Below are 23,787 nucleotides of genomic sequence, written 5' to 3' on the forward strand. Positions count from 1 at the left end.
GCGAAAATTTGGAAGGAGGTGCAGGGAAAAGAAGGAAGAAAGGTATCACTCATTCTCATCCAACACCTCAAGAAAAGAAGTTACAATCTCCACCTTATTTCACTTATGAAAAATGTGAAGTTTACTCATTGATGTCCTTGAATTTACCGGGAAGAAACACCAACAATTTGAAGATGACCGGGGGAATTTCAAATTACTCGAACCCCCATGAAGTAAGTAAAAAGGTATGTCAGACTCGTGACGTTAAACAAAAGCGCTTCTTGGGAACAGCAAGCATTCGGGGTTTATTTTCATGTTTATGTGTTCTTTTGTGTTCATGTTCTTGTTATTTTTGTATTTTCTTAAAAGTTATTAATTTGAACAAGTCCATGCTCTCATCACTTTGTTTATCATGATAATTGTCCATGTGGTTGTTTACTTGATTTTATTGTGGAGTAGCACTTGTTTGGGCTATCATTTCATGCATTAGATCAAAATTTTAAACCATTATTTCATGGTGGAGATGATCTTAGAACAATTTGTAACCATGGCCATGTGTTTGGAGAAGCAACCAAAGCCTTAGCTTATGTTTTTAAAGTCAGACGGCCTCAATGAGCTGCTCATTGAGGCCATCAAGAAATTCCAGCAACTTTACACTAGCTTAGACGGCCTCAATGAGCTGCTCATTGAGGCCGTATGGAGCCTTATTTTTCATGTAAATGTTGCCAACTTCTCTCTCTTCTCATTCTTCTTCTTCTCCAACCGAGCCCTAGCATCTATTATCCATCTTTCCATGGCCGGATCTCACTAAATATTGTTCTAAATCATCTCCACATCTCCTTTGGGAAGTTGATCTGGTGTTTTGTCTTGAGCTCCCACTCAAGTGTTTTCAAGATCTTTGTTGGTAAGAAGCTATGTGATGGAAAACTCTCTCTCTTTTTCTTCTTGCTTTCTTGAGTTTTTGTGTGGATTATTTCAAGCTTTTGGCTTGTATCTTGTGTTATGATCATCATGTTTTTGAAATATCCTGAATTTATGTAGAAAATTTCTTGAATTCATGATGTGGGGAAACTCTTTCAAAAATGAATAGTATCCATACGGGCTCCATATGCCCGTATGGATCCTATTCACTTCAATTTCTTCATGTTTTACGCATTTTCATGCCACATTATGCATTCTCTTGGATTCCTTTCATTCTTATTTGAATTTTTATTGATGTAGGAATGCCACAAGTCAAGAAATTTGCCTCCAAACGTCCAAGAAACACAATGCCAACCCCAAAGAACCCCACTTTAAGCATGCTCATCATAAGGCGAAGTGTGAAGTTTTGAAGACCAAACCATGTGGCACACTTCATCACATAGAATAGGGTTTTTTGGAAATATTTGGGATGAATGAATAGTTCAAGGAATTACTTTCACATGGTGCTTGGTGAATCTATTCTCAATTGATGATCCTTGCAGGGCATTAAGGGAGCTTGGTGAGCCTATCCACATTCCATGGAAGCCGAACCCGACATGAAAAGCTTGCAACATTTTTTGCTCGGGTCACTCCTCACCGTGTGCACAAGATTAACCGGGGAAGTTTGTTCCACCCTCCTCCATTGTCTTCATTGCATATATCACCATGCTTTTCATGATTAGTGTACATTGGGGATAATGTACAACACTAGGTGGGGGATGGGTATATTGTATGTATTAGGGTTATTGTTTGCATGCTAGTGTTACCCATGATGGCTTGTTCATTATTGTAAGACTCTTATAGAATGGATTAATGATTGATTTGAGTTACATATTTGTTGTTGTACTATATTGAATCATGTTTCACCTCTAGTATTGTCTTGTGCACTGAATCTTGTGTTGATGCCTTGAGAATAGCCAACATGACTACTCTATCTCTCTTGATTGCTTAACACACAACTTTGAGTACTCGGCCTTAGAATTCTAAGTTCTTTTCTTTCAATGAACTCTTAAGAACTTACTGAATCTTGTTGAACTAGCCCTAGTTTTTGTGGCATGTAGAGTGAGTCACGAAGACATGATCTAGGATGAATGTGAAAAAGAAAAATGATGATTATGAATGAATGAAAAAGAAAAAAATGAGTCTATGTTAGTATTCCTCCGCTAATGAAGCATGAGTGCGTCTATGTAGGCGTAGTCGAGTAGTTGGGTGGCTCTTGTGCCTAACCAGCATGTGCACCCTCCAGAAAGATTTTTTGGTGTAGTCTATGTTAGTCAAACTCAAAAAAGAAAAAAAATGAAATGAAAATAAAAGCCCTAGTGATCTTTTTGGCTACCTACTACAGGTTTTGAGAAGAAAAGTGGGAGTTAGTTCTAGTTTAGGACCTAGAAGGATCTTACTTTTTCATTGGAGTAGCACTTAGCATTTTAAGACTGAGTACTCTTGCATGTGGAGTGATTAGCATCTAGAACTGTACTGATTGAAGTCAGTAGGCTCGACCAATTCAGGGTAGATGAAATACTAGGTTCACACACATGGCACAAACATATAAGAGGTGAGATAGGACCTTTTTGTTGTGCTAAATGGTTGTAACTCATTATCTACTTATCATTTTCCGATGCTTGTAGAGTCTTGTATTTATTTGAGCAGGAGGTAATACATTTAGCCACTTATCATTTCCTTTGTTCTTCATGATTTGTTTGCTTGGGGACAAGCAAACGCTTAGGTGTGGGGATATTTGATGTGTTTAAATGTATGTATTTTAGTGTATATATTTGATGTATCTAGCATGTATTTTTATAAGAATTGATGCCTGTTTTGTGCTTAATCGTGTGTTATTTGCTTTGCAGGACATGGAAATGTCATGGAAGACATGAAGATACAATTTGGGCGAAAAAGAAGAAAAAGCAGTAGCGATGCCGTAGCATATCTTGTGGTGAATCCTTATGTGATGAGGCACATGCATGCGTTGTTGTAGCAAAATCACTTTGCTAGCTACCTTTGTAACACTGGAGTGTTTTTCAAGTCAGAGAAATTGAACAAGGGTATCGACCTCAATGCTTGCCGGGATGATTCTTTCGTAGCACGTGGAAGAGGATGAGTTGTTTGAAGGCATACTGGCTCAATGAGGTGCTCATTGAGCCAGTATGGTTACTGTTTGAGAGCTTTTGTGCACCTTTGCCTACCCCAAATGGGCTCAATGAGGTCCTCATTGAGCTAGTATACCACCTCAATGAGGTCCTCATTGAACCGGTATACCACCCATGTAGAGGCCAATTTGTGGGAGATGTTGGGGGGTATATAAGGGTATCTTAAAGGCCATTTTTCAGGACTTTTTGGAGGACTCTTGGTAGCCATTACTTGGGAGAAAAAAGGAGAATGAAGACATCATTCTTGGGAGTGTTTTGGCTTGAGGCTTGGAGAGATCAAGAGCTTGAACTTCAAGGGGAGAGCTTCATCATCAAACGAGGAGGAGCATTCGGCCTTCCTTGGGTTAGAGGAATCGTCATTCGGCCTGTATTCTCCATCCTCATCATCATTCGGACTAGGGAGTGTCATTTATGCATTTACTTCTTATTTTTGTTGAGTTTGAGATACTTGTTTGTTTGGTGGCACACTAGACCCCCAAGGCCACAGGATGTCGGTGAACCTTGGGTGGTTCATCATGTATTTTGGATGCTACACTTATATTTGAATTGCATTGGTGTGATTTATGGTTTGGCTCATTGTGTTTCATGCCTAGAACTAATATGTGCAAAAATCCTTAGTTCTTGTTTGAGTTGTACGTAGACGTGACCTACTCGCGTGTACTGGATCGTTAATGAGCTAAAAGGGGTAATCTTTGACCAACATACCGAGAAATTGGATGTAGGTAGCCCCTCCGAACCATGAGGATAAACGTAGGTTAAGTGCATCCTTATTGCGTGATCTCCACGTACTTAATGCAATCGTAGGAATATGATTAGAGAGAGATCCTTATTATCATTTGTACGGGATTAGGGTTTAATCGCTGAGAAATTGGTGTTGAACTATTATTGAGGTCCGTCGGTCTAAATCTCCCTTGCTATTTTATTCTTATGCATCAATACATCATGATGACCTCTCTTAGGAATCCTCATCCCTAGGCCTATTCTTATCATCACTGCTCTTGTGATTTTCTTGCTCGCCTTGGAATTGTTATACTTGTGTTTTATTTACATTCTTGCATGTATTAGAGTAGTATACCATGATTAAGTGGTAAGGTTAGAAAGTAAGTGATGGAGGACTAATAAGAGCTCCTTAGCCCCGTGGAATACGATCCTTGGGCTTTTGCACAAGGTATTACTTGGCGACCCCGTACACATGTGGGCAATCAACCACTAGACTCATCTTGGGGATGGGATTTCTATCATAACAATGAAACAACATTCACCATTTTTAACCATTAACATCAAGTATAGAGAAAAGAAAAGGAAGGTTTACCAATGATGAAAAGATGAAAACTTTAAAAATCGGCTGGGAAACTCGTGTAAAACCTTGCTAGATAGACGGTAAGAGGTCGGGGAAGGGATTAAAGGTGTTCTCTGAGAGATTGAAGTTGTAATAAAGAAGAAACACAAAGAGATTTTGAGGAAAACCCGCGTCTCTTGGAATTCTATGCATCCACATGGGCGTGTGAAAATTACCCACGCCTGTGTGACTCCATTGGAGAGCTCCACAGGGGTAGACGCACGCCCCTGTACGCTCTCAGGAAAATATCTTATGCTTCTGAACACATACACACGGGTGTGCAAAAATTACCCACGCCCGTGCGCCCGACCCACAGGGGCATCTCCACGCCCATGTGGCTCCTCTGTCTAACCGAGAGAATTCGCTAAGTGTTTCATATGCCCGTGCAGAAATTCCACACGGCCGTGGAACTTCACAAGGGCAGATGCACGCCCCTTTTTATTCTCGGGATGGAGGAGAGCTCTTCTGCATAATTCTACACAGACATGTGGAAATTACCCACGCCCGTGCATTTGTTACTAGATCATCCACAGTGGCAAGTTCACGCTCCTGTGTCTTCTCAGAAAAAATTCTTAGTCTCTGCAGGATGACACGCGCCCGTGTAGAAATTACCCACGAGCGTATGAAATTCACAAGGTTGTTTATAGGGGCGAGTCCACGCCCTTGTGCTGTCTCTGGATGAACTCTAAACGAAAACGCACGCCCGTGCCGAAATTCCATACGGACGTGTGCTTTCTCTGGACACTTAGAAAACTTTGCAAGCTCTGCAGAAAATTACTAAACAAAAATATACACTCAGAGTATATCTAACAATGCAATTTTAACCAGAGATAACACGAAAAACATGCTCAAACGACCAAGATTCTTCACCACACACGATTAGGCACATGATGACTGTAATACCCTGAACCTATGGATAACTGTTGGAAAATATATTAGGGTATTACTACAGTCGCGGTAAGACTTTTCTACAAAGTAATCTTGTTGAGAAACACCAAGTGGAAAAAAATAAGGACCTAAATGTGAAAGTTTATAAAAGATTTTGGGTTAAAGAGTAATAGAAAAAGGATTGATATGAAATGTTTCTGAAAATTAAGGTCTGAAAGGTAAGGCGGTAGGGACCTTTTTGAAATACTGTGTTATACTTCAGGGATCATTGGATAGTTTAAAAGGACCTTTTTAGAATAGTATTTCATAATTCAGGCACCATTTGTGAGTTTTTCAGGGACTGTTTTGTAAGAAATTATGTTTTGAGGGATTAAAAGTGAATTTCGGCTGAAAAGCTTAAGTTAGAGAAAAAAATCTAGATTTTTTTGATGTTTGTTCATCTTCTTCTTCATCTAAGCACTTTCTGAGTACCCAAGAGGAGAAGAAAGAGTGAGAGATTTGGAGAGGAAATTGGAAGAGATAAAGCTTGGTATTTGGAGGGGAGAATGGATGAAGTATTATTTGGTAACTATTTTGATGATTTATTTGTTGGTATACTTGAATGTATGTGTGTGTATTTTGGATTGAGAAATCTAATTTTTTTTTTTTGAGAAAGAAGAAGGATTTATGATGAAAAATGATGAGTTATTGTTAATAATAGTTGTTGCTTCAATTTTGGTTGGAAAAACCTTGTATTTGTGATGGAATTTGTGTGATTGTAGCATTACTGTAGCACCGAGGTTAGGGTTTGGTTTGGTTAATTAAATTGATGATGATGATGATGATTAAGGTGTTAATGATGATTATTGGATTGAAATGGGTTGAGTTAGTTTCGTTAGATCAAACCAAATTGGAATTGAATTGGTTGAGTTGAATTGATTTGGTTGAGTTGGGCTTGATCAAATCAAGTTGAGATGGTTTGAGGTTTGGTTCGAGTTGATTTGGGTTAAGTGTTTGAGGGGTGAATCAAGTTGGTTAGATAGATTTTGAATAAGAGTGGGTTGGTTCAGGTGGTTCGGTGAAAGTGAGTTTAGTTCGGTGAATTTTGAGCTTGGTTCGATGGATTAATGTTGGTTAAGATTGATTGACGGTGTTTGCTAAACTAAGTTGGTTTAAGTGCAATTGAAGGCCGGTTGGACTATACGAGGTCGGGTTTTTAACCGATTAGAGTGAGTGGGCCCAATAGAGTGTATTATTGTTTTTGTATTTTATTTTTGGGTTTAAATGTGTTATTTATTTTTATTATATTATTACGTTGGGTGTTGTTCGGTCTTGGGAGGGGGTTCGGTCTATGAGGAATCGAGGACACGGGTGAGTTAGTAGTGGCTATTATTTTAAATAATTGATTAATTATTACTATTTTGAAATAATCATTTAATAGGTATTTTGGAAATAATGGTTTAAGTATTTCATTTTATCAAGTTTGATTTCGTATATTGTTGAAATATCATTATATTTATTCTTAGATTGATGTTCATGATAACCGTATTGATACATCGGGTTTTCGTATAAGTATACATATTTATAAATAGTAAAAAAATACATATATATATGATTTAATTATTCGGTTCATGTATTTATTTTTGGATGGTTACATATGCTTTGATTTGGAATGATTTGTGAAATCATGTGCGCGTATTAAAATATTTTCTACGAAACAATATTTGTGGGCGGTTTTTCATTCCTAGTATAGGAATGGTATCTGCAGTTTGGACTTTTCTAATATTATGCATGTATTGTACTGTGAATGCTTGTCCTGGATAAGGACAACTGTGATATGATTTATCTGGGTTTGTATTATTCTTTGCATTTACATATTGGTTTGGATGGTGACGTTGGGCTAAGGCCCGACTACTGCAGTAGTGGGTCCCCATGGGCCAGCCTATAGAGGTGACATGGTGGACCTGAGTGTAGATTTGTCCAGATTAGGTGGGAGATTAGAGCCCTGATTGGATGATACATCGGGATCCCGTGGGTCACTTCACGGGACGGTGGGCCAGCGTCGAGGTTATGAAGACCTTGGGTCGCTCCCAGACCCTAGTTGCGAGCGGCTAAGTCGGGGAGAGTTTTGTTTGTGGATTTGTGACCGGTTTTTACATCACTTGCTATTTTTGAATTATGATGAGGCGAAGCCCAGTTTCTGCAGCTTCTTAGGAGGCGGGTCTCTCACAACAATTTGGATTTTCTTGGAAAATTGGTTTGATGTTGATCTGTGATGAATTCATGTTTTAAGAAAAAAGCTCTTTAAAACTTGTATTTTGCTAGAATTCGGATATTTGTGAAAGTTTGAAAAATTATTTGAGAGATTGATGTCTATATGCTTTATATATCCTGTATTTAAGTATTTAAAATTATTAAGCCACTACTGAGCCAACTAAATATATTTGTAGGCTGCGGGGAGGCGGGACCCTAGATTGCTTGATCGAGGTTTAGAGCTAGTGCAGGGTTGAGTCCAAGACCATGATGGGTCACTTTTTCTTCCTATTTATTGATGTCATGATCTTGTAGCTGTTGTACCCACAAATTAGAGTGATTATATTTATTGTATTTTTGTATTTGAACCTGTAGTTGGTGAAAAATTGTAAATTGTGATCGTAGCTACGATTTTTGTTTTAAAAACAAGGTGATGGGTTTTTCGAGTTAAAAGGGAATTTTAACTGATTTGTGCCACATTTACCTCGGTAGAAGGGGTAGGCGTGACATCTTTTGGTATCAGAGTTGTAGGTTGAGATATCCCTGGTTGGTAGAGATCACGGGTTGTGATCTGAGCCTATGTTTAGAAGTCATGTCTAGACTTAGAGGTTTACTAGGGATTAGACAGAAGGTTGAGGGCCCAGTAGAAGTTTAAGAGTCTCCAATCGGGTTAAAACCTAAGTTGAATATTGTAAATAAAGCTAATAGTAGGTTTTGACATTTGAGGCGAAGGTGGCGATGCTGTTGTGATCCTGATCACTGGTTGAGATATTTATTGGAATTGGTTTTATCCAAAATAAGTTTACCTAAAAGTTGCCAAAGAAGGGTATTTGGCATTCTCTTTGTTGACTGGTACACAGTGATTTGCATTGTGATTTGAAAGATGCTTTGGACATACTGGTGCTTAAGTTATGAGGGGTTTAGCTCGTGAGTAACCAGTCTTCTTTATCACTTTTCTGTTGATTCTTAAAAGGTGTGTCACGATGTGACATTGATTCGAGCTTGATTTGTCGGACTTTAGATGAATTATAGCCAGCTCCTCTGAGTGTAGTTTAATTGTGTTTAAATAGAGGAGAAGATCAGACTTGCATTTTTCATCAGTGGAATTTTGAGTGTCTAAAGGATTTTTGAGTAATGGAACCAAACCGTTTGAGACGACTGAGACGAGGACCTCCTCCAAGGTATAATAGAGAAAGAGTAGAGAGATATTTCATGAAAGAGCAGTAAGGAGAGGAAGAAGAACAGAGAAGAGAAGAGGAGGAACGAAAGAGGGAAGAAGAGATGGAAACAAATAATGCTGCTCAAGTACCCTCTAGCTCTACTCTTGTTGCCTCAGCATCTTCTAGTTCTATTATTGCACCTGGTAATCAAGAGCAAGCATTGATTGATGTTTATGTCCCACGAGCTCGTTATGTGATAACCATGAATGCCAGAGATTTTAGCTCTATAGTTGCCTCAGAGCTGAGAAATATTTACATGGAACGTTTTCACCTAGATGAGAGTCATATGCCAGAATTGAGAAGGAGGTATGGAGTTCATGAGGAGTTTACAACTGCATATGACGATGCCCATATAGTCCTTAATTATGGTGCATCAGTTTAGCAATGGAACTGGGAAAGGTTGAACCGTAGAAACCGTAGACAAGAGTGAGGTTCAGTACTCATATGAGGACTTGTGAATAGTGAATAATCTGTTTGTATTATCATTTGTGTGCTTGAGATGTTTGTATTCTACCTGTGTATCTCCAGTATGATGTATTTCTACTTGCGAATAAGAAGTTGCTCTTCTTCTGGATTGTGGAAAAATACAAGATTATTTTATTTTATGAGTGTTGGAAGTGAGGAAGTCAGAGTAACCATTCGGTCCGCTAATTGCAATGTCATCCAAGTGGGGCTAGGCTCTCCTAAGCCTAGCTTGTGAAAGAAAGAATACGGAATGACGTTGATACTAGCCCTTGAATCCACCAACGCCATCTCTTCACCCAAATTGCCAGTGTTGCACGGTATCACAAAGCTTCCGGGGTCTTTCTTCTTGTTCGGCATATTCTTTTGCAACACCACAGAATAAGAGGCATCTAAGATCACCGATGCACTCTCTTACAATTTTCTCTTGTTGGTCAAAAGATCTTTCAACAACTTAGCATACCGAGGCATTTGAGACAACGGCTCTACAAAAGGAATGTTGATGTGCAATTGCTTAAATAGACCCAAGAACTTCTTATATTGCTCATCATTGCGATCGTTCTTCAATCATGAAGGATAAGAGATTCTTGGCTTGTAAGGTGGTGGGGTGCCATCTCCTTTAAATTGTTGCCTCTCTCCTCAACCTCCATGACCTCGGGTGCTTCAACATTGGTCTTCTCCCTTGGAAGCCTACCCTCAAACTCACGACCACATCTCAAAGTGATCGCCTTCACATGTTCTCTTGGATTAGTCTCGGTATTGCTTGGCAGTCGTCCTTGTGGTCTCTCCAATAGAGACTTCATGATTTGCCCTACTTGATTTTCTAAATTATGTAATGAAGTGGTGTGGTTGCAAAGTGTAGCCTCGATTGATTGGAACCGTGTATCCGATGATTCGAAAAATCGGGTCAAGGCTTTCTCTAGATCGGACATTTGGGTCTCCAAGGCTGAAACTTTATTCTCCATGTTAGGGACTTGTTGTTGAAAACTCAGTGGTGCGCTGGCCTTATGTTGCCCTTGGTTGTTCTATGAGAAATTAGGGTGGTTCCTCCAACCCGAATTATAGGTATTGCTATAAGGATTGCCTTGGTTTCTCATTGCATTACCCACATATTCAACTTGCTCAATGGAGGGTGTACCACTAACAGCTATCGGGTAATTGGATGGGGCATGTCCCCCTCCACATCCATCACAACTTGTTACAGCCACCAATCTCGGAGAAGTTAGGGTGTCTAACTTCTTACTCAATGCCTCCACTTGGGCCGCCAACGATGTAACCGCATCGATCTCATGGATGCCGGCCATTTTCTTCTTCTTTCTAGCATTCCATTGGTAGCTGTTCAACCCAATTTCTTCAATTAATTACCGGGCTTCTCCGGGGATCTTGCTACCTAAGGTACTTCCTGTCCCTGTATAGTGTAACTGCCTTGTACTTGGGTTCAAACCATTGTAAAAAGTCCGAATGATCACCCACTCTGGAAACCCATTTTGAGGACATTTTCGCAGGAGTTCCTTGAACCTTTCCCATATCTCGAATAGAGAATCCAATTCCATTTGAACAAAGGATGAGATCTCATTCCTTAGCTTTGCAGATTTTTCGGGAGGAAAATAATGGGCAAGAAAAGCTTCTACCATCTCCTCCCATGTAGTGATCGATGCTCTAGGTAATGAGTGCAGCCACTGCTACACACTCCCCTTTAAGGAAAATAAGAAGGCTCTCAACTTGATGGCATCATTAGTAACACCATTGATCTTGAGCATATCACACACTTCCAAGAAATTCTCAATGTGACTGTTTGGATCCTCATCGGCCAAACCATTGAATTGTGAAGACTGCTGTAATATGTGGATGAATGCCAGCTTTAGCTCAAAATTCTGAGCTGTAATTGGGGGCCACACAATGCTAGAATGTGTCCCCAATACTGACGGTTTGGCGTAATCAGAGAGTGTTTTTTGTTGTTCATTCTATTTTGCCATGTTGTCAGACCTTTCAACTTCCACATTAGCTAGATTTGACGGTTCTTGTACAGGTTCTTTACCCCTTCTTCTGAGTGTACGTTTAAGTTCAACATCTCCTTTAATCAATAGCGAAGGGTTTTCTCAGATCATAACCTAGAGCTGGACCAAAATAAAGAAAATAAATCAGAATGATGGTAGAACAAGAAGATATGAAATAGAAAGAATAAATGAATATCTAAGATAACAAAGTGCAAAGTATCTCTAAATGAATACTCCCTGGCAACGGCGCCAAAAACATAACAACGCCCTTTGCGTGTGTGTGACCCACAAGTACACGGGTTTGTCGAAGTAATAAATACCAAGTGAGTGGGGTATCGTATCCACAGAGAGTAGAGAATAAAAATACCTAAATTGCTACTTAACTAAGTGAAGATGAATAATGATTGTGTTGATAAGATGTGATGTAAAAATAAATAAAAGAAACAAGAATGAGAGGCACAAGTAAGTGAGAGGTAAGGCAATCGATAAAAGTGGGGTACTCAGACAATGCTCCCCTAGGACTTATGCTTCAAGTGCAAAACCTACCAGTATACTTCCTAATTAATTCTTAATGAGTCATGAAAATCCTAACGCACACGGTCCCAAACATAAGATCAACCGTGACTAACCCTGCACTATATCCCGGTGGAGAAATCGCTCAGTCTCAACACCTCACACTGCACAATGTTGCATGGAGTTCTAGGGATTCCAAGTTATAAACCCTATTCCTATGTGTAGATCTAACTCTTTGGTCCACGCGAAAGACCCATAGTTACAATTAAGCCCCAGATACTAAAGTCACTTCAACGCTTCACTATATTGCTCGTGCAACTAAGCCTCAGCGGAGTTCATCCCATAGCACTTCACTCCATTATAACCGCAAAGAGCTCTAGGAAATTGAGGTAGGATAAATCACACCGGAGGAGAAAGGGGATGCTCTGCTACTTCTCTACTCACCCTCTCAACCCTCTCTAATCTAACTTTGTGTAACCCTCATGGCGTGTCACCCATCCACAAAGATTACCAATATTGACTCTTAACCCTAGTGTCTCTCTAGGGGAGAAATCATTCAACAAGCATTCAAGATTGGAACTTAATTAAAAACATCAATTAAGCAAAGCATAATGGAAGGTTAAAGAAACAATAACATCCTAGGGTTTACAAAATCCAAGTACCCACTAAGGGTTTAGCTCTCCATGGAGCACAATACACTTAACGATGAAATTGAAAGTAAAGACAAGCAATCCATAGGAAAACCCTCTCGGTATTCATGTCAATAGTCATGTGGAGTAGCCTCATCTTCTCCAAAGGTCCCATTATCCGGCCTAGGGCACATCTCGCTGAATCGGTGTCGATGAAAGCTCCACCAATAACCTTCTTCCAAGCGAAGCACGGTGTCGAATCCGGAGAACCATTCTAAAGACGTGCCAAAAGCCTCTCAAAACCCTAGCCGACAGCCTCTAAAAAGATGGAGAAAAGTTGAAGAGAAGGGAGAATGAAGATTCCCAAAATCGGGCTGAATCGCGACTTAAATATGGCTGGAATTGGGCATCCACATGCCCCTGTGAATCTGCCACACGGGCCTATGGAATTTCCACACGGGCGTGGGGAATTTCAACACGCCCGTGTGGATTCTCTGGAAATCTGATTTTCGGTTGCTGTGAATAGTAACTACTATAGTGTTTTGTTGTAGTAATTTGCTACAATACTTGCTACAATACTCTGCCAAAACACTCCCAATTTGACACTTTTCATCAAGGCAACATAAACGGGCACACATTTATGCCGTAGATCACAACTCTTCTTCAATCAAAAGCCTCATTAGTGAAGATCTTGTTATCAATGCACAAGTCGGGATAAGCAACTGTGATTGACTTCGTGCCCCTCCAAGTCATTGTAATGGCATGAATATATGGAGGTTGGCACACATTCACGTATCTTAGATCCCAACTTGTGTCTTCGCATTTGTTTCTTCTCTCAAAACATAGCTTCACAACCTACATGCGCAAAAGAACACAAATACACATGTATTAGCGCTAAAACCTGATAAAAGTAATGCTCATCGTTAGAAAAGAATACTTCGTATTACTAGTACACAAAGCACTTATCAGTTTCACCATTGAGGCTATATATGTGATAGCCCTAATGACATGTTGTTGGACCTGCGTCAGTAGGAGTGAACTTTGGTGATTGAGTAGAAACAAAAGAAAATTCATCAGTAAGCCTAAAATATGGAATGTGGATTCAGGAGGCAAGTAAGCTAGTTTTCTAGATAACACACCAAAAGTGCAGAAGCCCAAAAAAATTAAGCTGAAATAGCAATGTTAATCCCCTCAGCAGAAAAAGAGTTTTTATTCTCAATATAAGCTAACAATGAGGTATTCATTTCTTCTAAGGAACAGGCAAGAAAATAATTACTTAATATACTTTCCCTATCTAATCAGAATAAGAAACCTTATTCTTTTCCACTAATCTAATCGCCATCAGTCTCTATTATTCCTTTAATTTTGATCCCAAGAAACATGTAACAAACATATCCCCTACCATATAATTGAATATCTCCAATACGTGGGCATTCTTCACACCCTATCCAGGAAGAGCACATAACATTCGAACCACAATCTCAACAAGCTGATCAAGGTCTCCAAGGTTTTTGACTTCCTGTTTAAGTGATCCCATCGCTTCCAAAAAGGATATCAGGCATAAAATATACTCAAAACAAATAAACCAAAAAAGGTTACCAAAGAAAAGCAAAGTGAAGCATGAAGGAAAATTTTAATGTTCAATCAATAATTAAAGGTAGAATTGCAACAATATATGCATATGTATGTATGTCTAATAGAAATAGAAAAGTTAACTGGAGATACCTGTAATACCCTGAACCTTTGGAATACCTGTAAAAAATTATATTCAGGATATTATCACCGTTGCAATAAGATTTTTCTGCAGAGCAATTTTGTTGAGAAACCCCAAAGTGGAAATAACAAGGACCTAAGTGTGAAAGTTTGTAGAAAATTTTGGGTTTATAAGTAATAAAAAAAAGTATTGACATGAAGTGTTTCTGGAAACCAAGAACTGGAAGGAAAGGCGGCATGGACCTTTTGGAATTATTGTGCTATAATCTAGGGACCGTTGGACAGTTTGAAAGGACCTTTTGGAAATATTAATTTAGGATTGAGGGACCATTGGTGACCTTTCGGGGACCTTTTTATAAAAAATTTTATTTTCGGGACTGACAATGAATTTTGGCAGACATTTAAGTTAAGAGATAAGGTTGGAAAGTTCTGATGGTTTTTCTTCTTTTTATTCATTGTTGCTACATCAACACAAGACGAAAAAAAAAAGAAGAAAAGATGAGAAAAAAGAATGAGAGATTTGAAGAGAAATTGGAAAAGATGAAACTTGGTGGTTAATGGAGTGGAGGATGGGATGAAACTTTCTTTGGTAAGGGTTCTAAATAATTTTGTTTTGAGATGTATGGGTGCATGTGTGTATGTGTGGTTGGTTTGATGAAGAAGAAGATGAGATTTGAAGAATGAAGGATGGAGAGGATGAAGGATGGCTATTAGATGATTTTATGTTGAAAAATCTTTGTATTTGAGTGAGATTTTGCTTGAAATGAAGAATGAATTTTCGGTTTTACTGTAGTGTTACTGTAGCCCCGAGATTAGGGTTTGTTTGGGTGATTAAGTTGATGATGATGATGATGATGATGATTAAGTTGATAATGATGGTGATGTTGAAGATGGTTGGAATAGAGTTGGTTGAGTTTATTTGATTTGGTTGATTTGGGTTGAATTTAGGATGAGTTGGTTGAGGTTGATTTGGGCTTGGTTCAGATTTTGGGCTAATGACTTTATGGTGAACCAATTCAAGGAGAATTGGGTTCAGTCAAACCATGCTGTTTCCAGAGATTTTGTATAACAATTAAACTTGGTTCAGTGGAATTGGGGTTGGTTCATGTTGGTTAAGAATGGTTTGGCCCTAATTGAGTTGGTTTAAGTGCAATTGGAGACAAATTTGATTATTCAAGGTCGGGTTTTAACCGCTTGGAGTGAGTGGGCCCAATTAGAGAGTCAGTTATATGTTTCATGTATTTTCTTTTGGGTTCAATTCTGTCATTAGACTACATTTCATTTATTTTTATTCCGTTCTCCTGTTAGTTGTTGTTCAGGCTTGGGAGGGAGTTCCAGGTCTAGCCAAAAATCCAATGGAGACCAGGTGAGTTGGTAGTGCCTACTATTTTTGAATAATTGGTTAATTGCTATGATTTTGAAATAGTTACTTAAATGGCTACTATTTGAAAGAATTGTTTAATTATTTCATGTTTTATTGTTTAATACGTTTTAGTGTCTTAAGGATACTTATTTTATTTGCAGTATGCCATAGCACTCGTTTTAGTATATCCAGCTTTGATAATCATATGTAGTTTCAACTGTGGGATTAATTATGCACAATTCTTCTAAGAAAATGAACATAATTATTTTATATTGCTTAAGAAAAGTTTTATTAGTTATTACACTTGCATTGAGACTTTATTGGAATTGGAATGAGTTATTTACGTATGTTTCATACTTGAAAAGCATTATTGTTCAAAGGCAAGGATTTTCGGATTGTTACCTTATTCCTAAATTGTGCGTTGATTTATGTTAAAATCTTTGGATATGCTTGTGTTTATCATTTCCGTGGGGAAATGTCAGATATTTTGGATATTTATTATTGTCCTGGTTATGGACTCCTCGTTGAGAGATGCATGTTTGTATTACTTGGTTGGTGACATCCTGCTGCAGTAGGGGGTTTTCGCGGCAAGCCTGTTAAGGTGGTGTGGAAGACCGGCAGACTTATTAGTTCTGTTCAAGTGGGAGAGTAGAGCCTTGACTGGATGTTCATCAAGAAGCCGGGGTCACCACACAGTGGACCGATGGGTCAATGTTAAGGACATGAGTTCCTTAATGGCTCTGAACCTAGCCGTGGCCACGACAAAGTTTAGAGAGGTTTTAGACCATGTTGCGTTCCTTTTGTAGTGCTATATTTAAGTTGTGATTTTGGCGGCTCTCAACCTAGTCTCAACGGTGGCTATGTTGGGGAGTGTTTTTTTTGGCTGATGATTTCAGGGTGGATTTTACTTTACCTATTATTTTGGATTGTGATGAGGGGGCAAAGCCCAGCTGTCACTCTTATGAAGGCAATCTCTCACAAAAATTTGGATTTTTTGTGAAAATTGATTTGATGTTGATTTGTGACGAATTTATGTTTTGAAAGCTTTTTAAAGTTATATTTTACCAAAGTTCTGGTATCTGAGAAAGTTGGAAAATCATATGAGAAATTGATCTTCATGTACTGTATATACATTATATTTTATTATTTGAAATTATTGAGCCACTATCTATCAACTAAAGTTTGTTGCAGTTGCAGGATCAAGACCCTACTAGTTTGCCTGTACGAGTATAAAGTCATTCAGGGCTGATTCCGGGTTGCAGTGGGTCTTTTTTCTTTCTACTGTTGGTGTCATGATTTTGTAGCGGGTGTACCAGCATGTTGGAATAATTGTACTCATTGTATCCATGTATTTGAACTTGTAGCTGTGTAAAGTCTTTAATTGTGTTCTGTAAGTCTAACTTGGTTTTTCAGGGGTCAGTTTTCCAGTTAAAATAGATTTTTAATTGATGGGTACCACATTTACCTCTGTAAAAGGGATGGGTGTGACAATACCAGTTGAATATAAACATATGCAATTCACACTTAAAAACTACTTGTTAATTATCATAAGTTGTGCAACTTTTGTGGGAAATTTTACTCACTACAAAAACATCAAAGACTAATTGTCATAATATTATAACTGAAATTAAGATATCTCATGCCACATTTAGATTTAAATCAATAAAGATATTGGCAGATCTTCATTTAGAAATAACATCAAATCATTGATTATCTTCACATCCTTTCGACTCTAATTTATAACTTTTCTCAAAAATTATAATTTCCTTGTTTAAGCCCAATGCTATTTAATTGTTTGCATTAGAGAAAATATATGAGTTCTAATGTACAAAAACCAATTATACAAGATAACCATTTAAAAAAAACCAAGATGTAACTTCAAGACTAATTAAAAAGTTTTCAATAGAACTTTTACTGCCGATAAATGATTTTGTAATAGCATGAGCGGAATTAAGTGAGACCAAAAGAGAAAAAAGTAAAACATTGGATTGAATTCCCAAAGAGACTAGGACTACAATAAAGGATTTTACATAACCTTTAAGGAGCTTTTTACAAATGTTGCTTTTCAACTGTACAATTGTATCACCTTTTATAATGGAACCTAATTTCCTTTCAATTTCTTCCAAACTCATTTCATGCGGTTGTATAATCATGGAGAATGGGAATGTCATCATCCAAATTAGTGTTGCCGTACAAATGCATGAAATAGAGAATCTCCAAGCACACATGACTTAGATTTCAACCTCTTGCTAATGTTGTATTTCTATTCAAAATATAATCTATATGTACAATAATGAATAAAATTTGAAATCTAATAAAGTAATACCTCCACATCTTCACTCTCAACAGAGACTTTTGTCTTCAGTTGCCCACCACCTTCAACTTTCTTAACAACACTTGGTTTGGCAGGGCAACTCTTTTTAGAAGTTGGGAAGTCAACAACTACTTGAATCAGTACGATGCTATTATATAAGAAGATGCCACATGACCAAACGAGTTTTCCACTATAACTTACAACAACCTGAACAGGCTTCTTCCCACTAAGCATACTAGCTGCAGATCTTTGAACAAAGGCACTACAAAAACCTTTAAAAAGATAGATTACTTTTTAGAAAGATGAAAAAATTAAAAGAAATTGTTTTTTATTTTCTGGAACAAAAAAATTTAACTGAAAAGAATCTGTTGATTGTAGGATCAATAAAAAACAAGAAGAAGCTAAGTGTTTGATGAAATGTCCAATGAAAAACCAAGTGTTTGTGGAAATGCCTAGTTGATTTTGGTTGCAGGTTTCTCCAGTCAAAGCACAAGAAAAAGGAGAGACTTTTTCAAAAGTGCTTGACCAACCAACCAGTATTCAACACTTACTAATATTATATATCAAACATAATACAAACAAGGAAACATAACTTAACCCAGCCATTTGTCAGAGACACTCTCTAACACCTCATTAGTCGCATAATCTCTTAACTTACTCCAGCATTGGCTTATTACACAACTAGAGATTGAGTTAATATTAAACTCTTTTCTCTCTCCAAAACACAATTAATATAACTAACATAAAGAGAACTTTATCCATGCCTCTTTCAACTAACGCCCATGCTCTCTATTATACTTGAGTACAGTGCCATGCTTGTATAGCTTCTTCTCCCATTCTCACCACACGCCATCACCTACAACATCATGCATTCAATCTATTACCCATGTTGCGATGTTAGGTGTCTTTGTTGATCTCATGTTTTCAGTCAATGCCAAATCTTCAATCACATCTTCATCACCCCCTCTTGATTGAAGTGTGCTCATCCTTATCATGCTTCTTATGGCCACATGCTTCTCTAGTGATAGAGGCTTGGTAAAGATGTCTGCTAATTGATCACTAGTGGAGTAATGATGCAGTGAAATTACCCAGTAGTGACTAACCCTCGAATGAAGTGAAAACGCACATCAATGTGCTTGGTCCTTCCATGATGAGCATGGTTTTTTGCTACTACAATCGTAGACTAATTATCACACCATAATTTTGTTGTTTTGTTGAACATAGCACCATAATCTTTCAACATTCTCCTAAGCCATACAATTTTACATGTTGTCAAAGTTGCAGCAATGTACTTAGCCTCCGTTGTGGACAATACTACTATCTCTTGTTTCCTTGACCCCCAAGAGATTTGACTTAAACCAAGGGAAAATAAACAACTCTATTGTGCTCTTCCAATTTGATTTATAACGTCCCCAATCACTGTCTGAATATGCTTCTAGGATCCCCTCATCACCTCGTGAGAACCATAAGCCATACTCAATTGATCTTGCAATGTATCTTACTACACGCTTGGCAGTAGAGAAGTGATCCTTGCTGGGATAATTCATATACCTTGACAAATAACTCACAACATAGCATATATCTGGTCAAGTGTGAGTGAGATAGATTAACAATTCCCTACTAGGCTTTTTGTAAATCCTTGGATCAGGAAACTCCTCAGCTTCATTATTCTGGAGTCTGTCATTCACCCTAATTGAAGTTGACATTGGTTTGCACTGCTTCATGTTGAGTTGATGCAGTAAATTCTCAACATAGTTCTTCTACATAACAAAAATGCCATCAGACCTTTGCTTTACGTCAAGCCCAAGTAACTCATGATTCCCAGATCTGACATCTCAAATGTCTTTTGCATCTCAGCCTGGAATTTACCAATAAGTGAGGCAGATGAACTGGTATAAATAATATCATCAATATATAAACTTAACAATAAGCTTTCACCATTCTCTTGCACTTTCCTATAAGTAGTGTACTCATTTTCACTCCTTACAAAGCCATGCTCTCTGAAATGTTGATCAATTCTTCCATACCAAGCATGAGGTGATTGCTTAGCCTTTAGAGGACCTTCTTTACGTGATAGACTAGATGTTCGCTTCCTTGAATTTCTTAGCCCCCTAGTTGAACCACATAGACTTCTTCTTGTATCTCCCCATTGAGGAATGTTGTCTTGACATCAAAGTGATATACAGGCCACCCTGTATGAGCTGCAAGAGCTAGTATAAGTCTCACTATTTCTAGATGAGCAACAAGTGAGAATACTTTTTCAAAGTCAATATCGCATGTTTACGAGTATCCCTTGGCCACCAAATTGGCTTTCTGTCTCATAACTTCACCCTCAACATTACATTTGGTCTTATATATCCATTTAAGGCCCACAGCATGTATCCCTAAAGGTAATTGGCACAATTACCATGCATGGTTGCTTATAATGGATGCCATCTTTGCATCCATAGATGTTTGCCATTCCTTATGCTTCACTGCCTCTTTAATCTCCACCTAGCAACATGAAATTCAAGAGTACATGTGTTATAATTTCTGCTAGTGACCGGGTTCTCCTTGCAGGTGACCCATATGTAGGTGCAATAGAGGACTTAAACTCGATCTGATAGGACTTGCTTCAGGTGTTGCTATTGTAATTGCTGCCCCTCCTCCATTTGTATCATCTACAATAGTATCAGGATCCCTTATGACATCTTCAACTGAGATCTCTTGGCCACCTTGACCATTTCTCTCCAATTTTCACTGAGAACCTTCACGAAACACCATGTTTCTACTTTCAATGACCTTGCAAGTAGATGGATTATGTAATTTGTATGCTTCGGACTCTGAGCAATATCAAACAAATATGCACTTCTTTGATTTATTATCAAGCTTTTGAAGCTTGTGTGAGGGAATGAGAGCAAAAGGCAACACACGCAAATACTCTAAGATAGTTTACATTAGGTATAACATCATGACATACCTCATAAGGAGTCTTGTTATCCAGTGCTTGAGTTGGTGATCTATTGATTAAGTGTACTGTAGTTGAAGTAGCTTCTTCCCAGAACTTTGTTGGTAATTCCCCACTCTTGAGCAGTCCCCTTGCTATATCGACGATAGTACTCGGTTCTTGTACTCCACCACACCATTATGTTGTGGTGTGTATGGAGCCAAGAACTTTATCTTGATTCCAAACCTTTCACAGTATTTTTAAAATTCATGTGAAGAAAACCCTCCTCCATGATCACTTCTAATATTATTGAGCCTCCTTCCAGTCTGACTTTCTACTAGAGCATGGAAATTCTGGAACTTCTTAAATGCCTTTGATTTGTCTTTGGGGAAAAAGACCTAGCTCCACCTGCTATAATAATTAATTAGCAAATAAAAATACCCATTTCCACCCACGGATTCTTAACTCATACGACCACGTAGATCCATATGTTTGAGTTAAAGACATGAATTTGCTCTCCAAGATATGCCACTTGGAAAACTATTCCTAGCTGCTTCACCATCACACAATCATCACATTGTGAGCTTTGTCTCAGTTCTAGCATTCCTCTGACCATCTGCTTGTGAGTCAAGGACATCAAGCTTCCATGTTCAGATACCCAAAGCATAGATGCCACAATTCTTCAATTGTTTGGCCTCTCATGGGTACATTCAAGTACTCAACACTTGCAATGTCCAGAGGAAACATGTTGTTCTTTGATCTGTGATTATTGTGACTTGATTGCATGCATGATTGTCACTAATGATACGCTTATCATCCTTGAATACTACTGAGTACCCTTTGGTGAGTAATTGGCCCACACTAACAAGATTATGTGCAAGGCCAACCACATATTGCACACCATGCAACTTCTTCTAGATTCCTAATTGTGTGTTCACTATCACAGTCTCGAGACCATGCACATTCATCTACTTGTTATCCTCGAGTCTCATACTGCCTTTCAGTGACTCGTCTAGGCTACTGAATAGCATTTTATCTCCTACCATGTGATTTGAGCAACCCTAATCAATCAACCATACTGTGTTTGAATGAGTTTTAGTGGAGTTGCATGGCATGAAGATGTTTCTATCATCATCTTGTTTTGCTACAAGGCCAGTACCTTTCTCTGGTTGCTTCTCCCATATCCTACACTTAGCTTTTACATGCATAAACCTCTTGCAATAAAAACATTGGATGTGACTTTTGTTTTCATAGCCTCTTCAACGACCACCTCGGCCTCTTCCTCTCTCGTAAGTGAAGGATCTCCCATGACCTCTACCATCAACCCAGGAGTTCCCTGCACTTCTTCCTTTGCTATAACTTGCGCTAGTGGACTCACTCTTCACATAAAGAGCCTTCTTGCCAATCTTCATAGAGGTACAGTTCATTCTTACTTAGTGAGCTTGCAAAGTGCCACTAAAGTTATAAAGTGTGAGTTTTGATATCTCCTTGGAATTTTAATTGCCACAACAACAAAATTGAACTTATGAGCCAAGCTCCAAACAACCATGGACACAACCTTAGGTTCGGCGAGCCTGTGACCAAGTGTCTGGATTTGGTCGATGATGGTGACGACCCGAGAGATGTACTCATGGACCCCTTCATCATCCCCCATTTGTAGCATCTCAAAACCTTGCATGAGAGCCTATATTCTCATAGATAAGACTTTGGATGTACCTTGACACTGCTTCCTTAGAATCTCCCATGCTTTATGAGCGGACTTTGCCTTTGTGAAGCGATCCAGGTTTGGACCATCCATCGCCTGCTAGATCAGACAAAGAGCCTTGGCCTCACGTTTCTTGTTTTCCTTCTCTAGCGCTTCATCCTTGGACTTGTCCACTATTTTCTCTATAAGATCCCAAAACTCTAGGGATCTAAACACCATCTTCATGTGGAGACTCAACCTACCATACTATTATCTCGGGAACACCAGAACGGAAAGCTGAGAAAGGGTCATCGGAGTGCCATTGATCGTCATTTCCAACCTACTAGCCCTAATACCATATTGTTTATGAAAGGATCACTAAAAAACAAGAAGAAGCTAAGTGTATGATGAAATGTCCAGTGAAAATCCAAGTGTTTGTGGAAATGCCTAGTTGATTTTGGTTACAGGTTTCTCCAGTCAAAGCACAAGCAAAGGGAGAGAATTTTTCAAAAGTGCTTGACCAACCAACCAGGGTTCAACACTTACTAATATTATATATCAAACATAATACAAATAAGGAAACATAACTTAACCCAACCATTGGTCAGAGACACTCTCTAACACCTCATTGGTAGCATAATCTCTTAACCTACTCCAGCATTAGCTGGTTACACACAACAAGAGATTGAGTTAATATTAAACTCTTTTCTCTCTCCAAACACACAACTAATATAACTAACATAAAGAGAACTTCATCCATGACTCTTTCAACTAATGCCCATGCTCTCCATTCTGATTGAGTACTATGCCATACTTATACAACTTCTTCTCCCATTCTCACCACATGCCATCACCTACAGCATCATGCATTTAATCTATCACCCATGCTGCGATTTTATGTGTCTTTGTTGATCTCCATGCTTTCAGTCAGTGCTAAATCTTCAATCATATCTTCAACAATGTTATATATAAATAATATAATGCATGTCCTAAGAAAACTCAATGTCCTAATGGAAACCAAATTCCAATTTAATTTAAATTCTAATATATCCTAATCATAGATATATTAAGAATTAAAATTTAAATGTCCTAATCTTAATCTTAATTGATTATTTGGTTGTCTTGGACTAGAATGCAAATTCCAAGGTAAATACAAAATGCAAAAATTATAAAATTGTCCTTGAGAACATATCTCGAGACATAAATGCAAAATTACAAAATTACCCTTCAGAACATATCTCGAGGCATAATTTTACAAGATTACCCATGAGAACCCCTATCTCGAGGCAATCCCAAATCTTAGGATGGCCCAAACACACATCTCGAGGCAATTCTAAATTTTATGTGGCATGAGAACGGATCTCGAGGCGATTTGAGAAAATGCAAATCCCTAGGCGCCCAAACACATATCCCGAGGC

The 23,787-nt window shown here is 38.4% G+C and overlaps 1 non-coding gene across 1 annotated transcript; it reads left to right on the forward strand.

Annotated features, from left to right (window-relative positions):
• The first annotated feature begins 10,709 nt into the window (after positions 1-10,709).
• LOC120269766 lies at positions 10,710-10,816 on the forward strand. Its single transcript, XR_005539402.1, has one exon. It is a non-coding gene; the product is annotated as a small nucleolar RNA R71 (small nucleolar RNA).
• The last annotated feature ends 12,971 nt before the right edge of the window (positions 10,817-23,787 follow it).

The sequence above is a fragment of the Dioscorea cayenensis genome, chromosome 9 (assembly GCF_009730915.1).
Source record: "Dioscorea cayenensis subsp. rotundata cultivar TDr96_F1 chromosome 9, TDr96_F1_v2_PseudoChromosome.rev07_lg8_w22 25.fasta, whole genome shotgun sequence".
Classification (NCBI taxonomy): Eukaryota; Viridiplantae; Streptophyta; class Magnoliopsida; order Dioscoreales; family Dioscoreaceae; genus Dioscorea; species Dioscorea cayenensis.